Genomic DNA, 6,182 nt, shown 5'->3' with positions numbered 1-6,182 from the left:
TAAATAAACTTAATTTCATGATATATTTAAAGTAACTTTTGCATACTACATGCATTATAGCTGATTTGCATTCAGAGGTTCTTCTCAGGGTTTTTAAGGCACAGTGCCTTCAGAAAGTATTCATACCCCTTTACTTATTCCACATTTTGTTGTGTTACAGCCAAATTCAAAATGGATTCAATAGATATTTTTCTCACCCATCTACACACAATACCCCATAATGACAAAGTGAAAACATGTTTTTAGAAATTTTTGAAAATGTATTGAAAGTGAAATACCGAAATATATTATTTACGTAAGTATTCACACCCGAGTCAAAACATGTTAGAATCACCTTTGGCAGCGATTACAGCTGTGAGTCGTTCTGGGTAAGTCTTTAAGAGCTTTGCACACCTGGATTGTACAATATTTGCCCATGATTCTTTTCAACATTCAAGCTCTGTCAAATTGGTTGTTGTTCTTTGCTAGACAACCATTTTCAAGTCTTGCCATAGATTTTCAAGCAGATTTAAGTCAAAACTGTAACCTGGCCATTCAGGAACATTCACTTGTCTTCTTGGTAAGCAACTCCAGTGTAGATGTGGCCTTGTGTTTTATGTTATTGTCCTGCTGAAAGGTGAATTCATCTCCCAGTGTCTGATTGAAAGCAGACTGAACCAGGTTTCCCGCTATGATTTTGCCTGTGCTTAGCTTCATTCCGTTTATTTTTTATCCTGAAAAACTCCCCAATCCTTAATGATTACAAGCGTACCCATTACATGATGCACCCACCACTTTGCTTGAAAATATTGAGAGTGGTACTCAGTAATGCGTTGTATTGGATTGGCCCCAAACATAACCCTTTGAATTCAGGACAAAAAAGTGTATTGCTTTGCCACATTTTTTACAGTATTACTTTAGTGCCTTGTTGCAAACAGGATTCATGTTTTGGAATATTTTTATTCTGTACAGGCTTCCTTCTTTTCACTGTCAATTAGGTTAGTATTGTGGAGTAAGTACAATGCTGTTGATCCATCCTCAGTTTGATCCTATCACAGCCATTCAACTCTGTAACTATTTTAGTCACCATTGGCCTCGTGGTGAAATCCCTGAGCCGTTTCCTTCCTCTCCGGCAACTGAGTTAGGAAGGACGCCTGTATCTTTGTAGTGGTTGGGTTTATTGATACACCATCCAAAGTGTAATTAATAACTTCACCACTCTCAAAGGGTTAATCACATTTTTACTCATGAATTTATTTAGGTTTGCCATAACAAAGGGGTTGAATACTTATTGACTCAAGACATTTAAGCTTTTCATTTCTTTATTAATTTGTAAACATAAAAAAAAAACATAATTCCATTATGATATTATGGGGTATTGTGTGTAGGCCAGTGACAAAAAATCTCAATTTAATCCATTTTAAATGTAGGCTGTAACACAACAAAATGTGGAAAAAGTCAGGTGGTGTGAATACTTTCTGAAGTTACTGTACACACTCCCCTATATATTTATTTGGACAGTGAACCTAAAACGACAGTATGTCACCCTTTTATTTGAGGATATTTTCATACATACAGTTGAAGTCAGAAGTTTACATACACCTTAGCCAAATACATTTAAACTCACTTTTTCTAAATTCCTGACATTTAATCGTAGTACAAATTCCCTGTTTTAGGTCAGTTAGGATCACCACTTTATTTTAAGAATGTGAAATGTCAGAATAATAGTAGAGAGAATGATTTATTTCAGCTTTTATTTCTTTCATCACATTCCCAGTGGGTCAGAAGTTTACATACACTCAATTAGTATTTGGTAGCATTGCCTTTAAATTGTTTAACTTGGGTCAAACGTTTCGGGTAGCCTTCCACAAGCTTCCCACAATAAGTTGGGTGAATTTTTGCCCATTCCACATGGCAGAGCTGGTGTACCTGAGTCAGGTTTGTAGGCCTCCTTGCTCGCACACGCTTTTTCAGTTCTGCCCACACATTTTCTATAGGATTGAGGTCAGGGCTTTGTGATGGCCACTCAAATATCTTGACTTTGTTGTCCTTAAGCCATTTTGCCACAACTTTGGAAGTATGCTTGGGGTCATTGTCCATTTGGAAGACCCATTTGCGACCAAGCTTTAACTTCCTGACTGATGTCTTGCCATCTATTTTGTGAAGTGCACCAGTCCCTCCTGCAGCAAAGCACCCCCACAGCATGATGCTGCCACCCCCATGCTTCACGGTTGGGATGGTGTTCTTCGGCTTGCAAGCAACCCCCTTTTTCCTCCAAACATAACGAAGGTCATTATGGCCAAACAGTTCTATTTTTGTTTCATCAGACCAGAAAGGTACGATCTTTGTCCCAATGTGCAGTTGCAAACCGTAGTCTGGCTTTTTTATGGCGGTTTTGGAGCAGTGGCTTCTTCCTTGCTGAGCGGCCTTTCAGGTTATGTCAATATAGGACTCGTTTTACTTTTGTACCTGTTTCCTCCAGCATCTTCACAAGGTCCTTTGCGGTTGTTCTGGGATTGATTTGCACTTTTCGCACCAAAGTACATTCATCTCTAGGAGACAGAACGCGTCTCCTTCCTGAGCGGTATGACGGCTGCGTGGTCCCATGGTGTTAATACTTGCGTACTATTGTTTGTACAGATGAACGTGGTACATTCAGGCGTTTGGAAATTGCTCCCAAGGATGAACCAGACTTGTGGCGGTCTACACTTGGCTGATTTCTTTTGGTTTTCCCATGATGTCAAGCAAAGAGGCACTGAGTTTGAAGGTAGGCCTTGAAATACATCCACAGGTACATTTCCAATTGACTAAAATGATGTCAATTAGCCTATCAGAAGCTTCTAAAGCCATGACATCATTTTCTGGAATTTTCCAAGCTGTTTAAAGGCACAGTCAATTTAGTGTATGTAAACATCTGACCCACTGGAATTGTGATACAGTTAATTATATGTTAAATAATCTGTCTGTAAACAATTGTTGGAAAAAGTACTTGTGTCATGCACAAAGTACAGTGGGGAAAAAAAGTATTTAGTCAGCCACCAATTGTGCAAGTTCTCCCACTTAAAAAGATGAGAGAGGCCTGTAATTTTCATCATAGGTACACGTCAACTATGACAGACAAATTGAGAAAACTTTTCTCCAGAAAATCACATTGTAGGATTTTTTATGAATTTATTTGCAAATTATGGTGGAAAATAAGTATTTGGTCACCTACAAACAAGCAAGATTTCTGGCTCTCACAGACCTGTAACTTCTTCTTTAAGAGGCTCCTCTGTCCTCCACTCGTTACCTGTATTAATGGCACCTGTTTGAACTTGTTATCAGTATAAAAGACACCTGTCCACAACCTCAAACAGTCACACTCCAAACTCCACTATGGCCAAGACCAAAGAGCTGTCAAAGGACACCAGAAACAAAATTGTAGACCTGCACCAGGCTGGGAAGACTGAATCTGCAATAGGTAAGCAGCTTGGTTTGAAGAAATCAACTGTGGGAGCAATTATTAGGAAATGGAAGACATACAAGACCACTGATAATCTCCCTCGATCTGGGGCTCCACGCAAGATCTCACCCCGTGGGGTCAAAATGATCACAAGAACGGTGAGCAAAAATCCCAGAACCACACGGGGGGACCTAGTGAATGACCTGCAGAGAGCTGGGACCAAAGTAACAAAGCCTACCATCAGTAACCCACTACGCCGCCAGGGACTCAAATCCTGCAGTGCCAGACATGTCCCCCTGCTTAAGCCAGTACATGTCCAGGCCCGTCTGAAGTTTGCTAGAGTGCATTTGGATGATCCAGAAGAGGATTGGGAGAATGTCATATGGTCAGATGAAACCAAAATATAACTTTTTGGTAAAAACTCAACTCGTCGTGTTTGGAGGACAAAGAATGCTGAGTTGCATCCAAAGAACACCATACCTACTGTGAAGCATGGGGGTGGAAACATCATGCTTTGGGACTGTTTTTCTGCAAAGGGACCAGGACGACTGATCCGTGTAAAGGAAAGAATGAATGGGGTCATGTATCGTGAGATTTTGAGTGAAAACCTCCTTCCATCATCAAGGGCATTGAAGATGAAACGTGGCTGGGTCTTTCAGCATGACAATGATCCCAAACACACCGCCCGGGCAACGAAGGAGTGGCTTCGTAAGAAGCATTTCAAGGTCCTGGAGTGGCCTAGCCAGTCTCCAGATCTCAACCCCATAGAACATCTTTGGAGGGAGTTGAAAGTCCGTGTTGCCCAGCGACAGCCCCAAAACATCACTGCTCTAGAGGAGATCTGCATGGAGGAATGGGCCAAAATACCAGCAACAGTGTGTGAAAACCTTGTGAAGACTTAAAGAAAACGTTTGACCTGTGTCATTTCCAACAAAGGGTATATAACAAAGTATTGAGAAACTTTTGTTATTGACCAAATATTCATTAAAAATCCTACAATGTGATTTTCTGGAGAAAAAAAATCTCATTTTGTCTGTCATAGTTGACGTGTACCTATGATGAAAATTACAGGCCTATCTCATCTTTTTAAGTGGGAGAACTTGCACAATTGGTGGCTGACTAAATACTTTTTTTCCCCACTGTAGATGTCCTAACCGACTTGCCAAAACTTTGGTTTGTTAACAAGATATTTGTGGAGTGGTTGAAAAACAAGTTTTAATGACTCCAACCTAAGTGTATGTAAACCTCCGACTTCAACTGTATGTGTTTTTCCGTTTAGAAATTAATGCACTTTATGCATTTAGTCCCCCCATTTGAAGGTGTCTTAAGTATTTGGACAAATTCACTTATAGTGTATTACATTTATTGAAAAGTTAAGTATTTGGTGCCATATTCCTAGCATGCAATGACTATATCAAGCTTGTGACTCTACAATCTTGTTGGATGCATTTGCAGTTTGTTTTGGTTGTGTTTCGGATTATGTTCGGAGAATAAGAGCACCTCCTCCCAGCTACCCACTGCACTGAGGCTAGGAAACACTGTCACCACCGATACATCTACGACAATCGAGAGCTACCCTTACCCCGCCCACCGTACCTTCTCCGATATGCAATCTGGTTTCCGAGCTGGTCATGGGTGCACCTCAGCCACGCTCAAGGTCCTAAACGATATAATAACCGCGATCGATAAAAGACAGTACTGGGCAGCAGTCTTCATCGACCTGGCCAAGGCTTTTGACTCTGTCAATCACCGCATTCTTATTGGCAGACTAAATAGCCTTGGCTTCTCAAATGACTGCCTCGCCTGGTTCACCAACTACTTCTCAGATAGAGTTCAATGTGTCAAATCGGAGGGCCTGTTGTCTGGACCTCTGGCAGTCTCTATGGGGGTGCCACAGGGTTCAATTCTCGGGCCGACTCTATTCTCTGTGTATATCAATGATGTCGCTCTTGCTGCTGGTGACTCTCAGATCCACCTCTACGCAGACGACACCATTTTGTATACATCTGGCCCTTCATTGGACACTGTGTTAACAAACCTCCAAACGAGCTTCAATGCCATACAACACTCCTTCCGTGGCCTCCAACTGCTCTTAAACGCTAGTAAAACTAAATGCATGCTCTTCAATCGAACGCTGCTTGCACCCACCCACCCGACTAGAATCACTACTCTCGGCGGGTCTGACTTAGAATATGTGGACAATTACAAATACATAGGTGTCTGGTTAGACCGTAAACTCTCCTTCCAGACTCACATTAAGCATCTCTAATCCAAAGTTAAATCTAGAATCGGCTTCCTGTTTCGCAACAAAGCCTCCTTCACTCATGCTGCTAAACATGCCCTCGTAAAACTGACTATCCTACCGATCCTTGACTTCGGCGATGTCATTTACAAAATAGCTTCCAACACTCTACTCAGCAAATTGGATGTAGTCTATCACAGTGCCATCCGTTTTGTCACCAAAGCCCCATATACTACCCACCATTGTGACCTGTACGCCCTTGTTGGCTGGCCCTCACTACATATTCATCGCCAAACCCACTGGCTCCAGGTCATCTATAAATCACTTCTAGGCAAATCCCTGCCTTATCTTAGCTCATTGGTCACCATAGCAACACCCACCCGTAGTATGCGTTCCAGCAGGTATATCTCACTGGTCATCCCCAAAGCCAACACCTCCTTTGGCCGCCATTCCTTCCAGTTCTCTGCTGCAAATGACTGGAACGAACTGCAAAACCTCTGAAGCTGGAGACACTTATCT

The sequence above is a fragment of the Coregonus lavaretus genome (genome assembly GCF_964263955.1).
Source record: "Coregonus lavaretus genome assembly, chromosome: 23".
NCBI lineage: Eukaryota > Metazoa > Chordata > Actinopteri > Salmoniformes > Salmonidae > Coregonus > Coregonus lavaretus.
Note: the sequence above shows the minus strand (reverse complement) of the source record.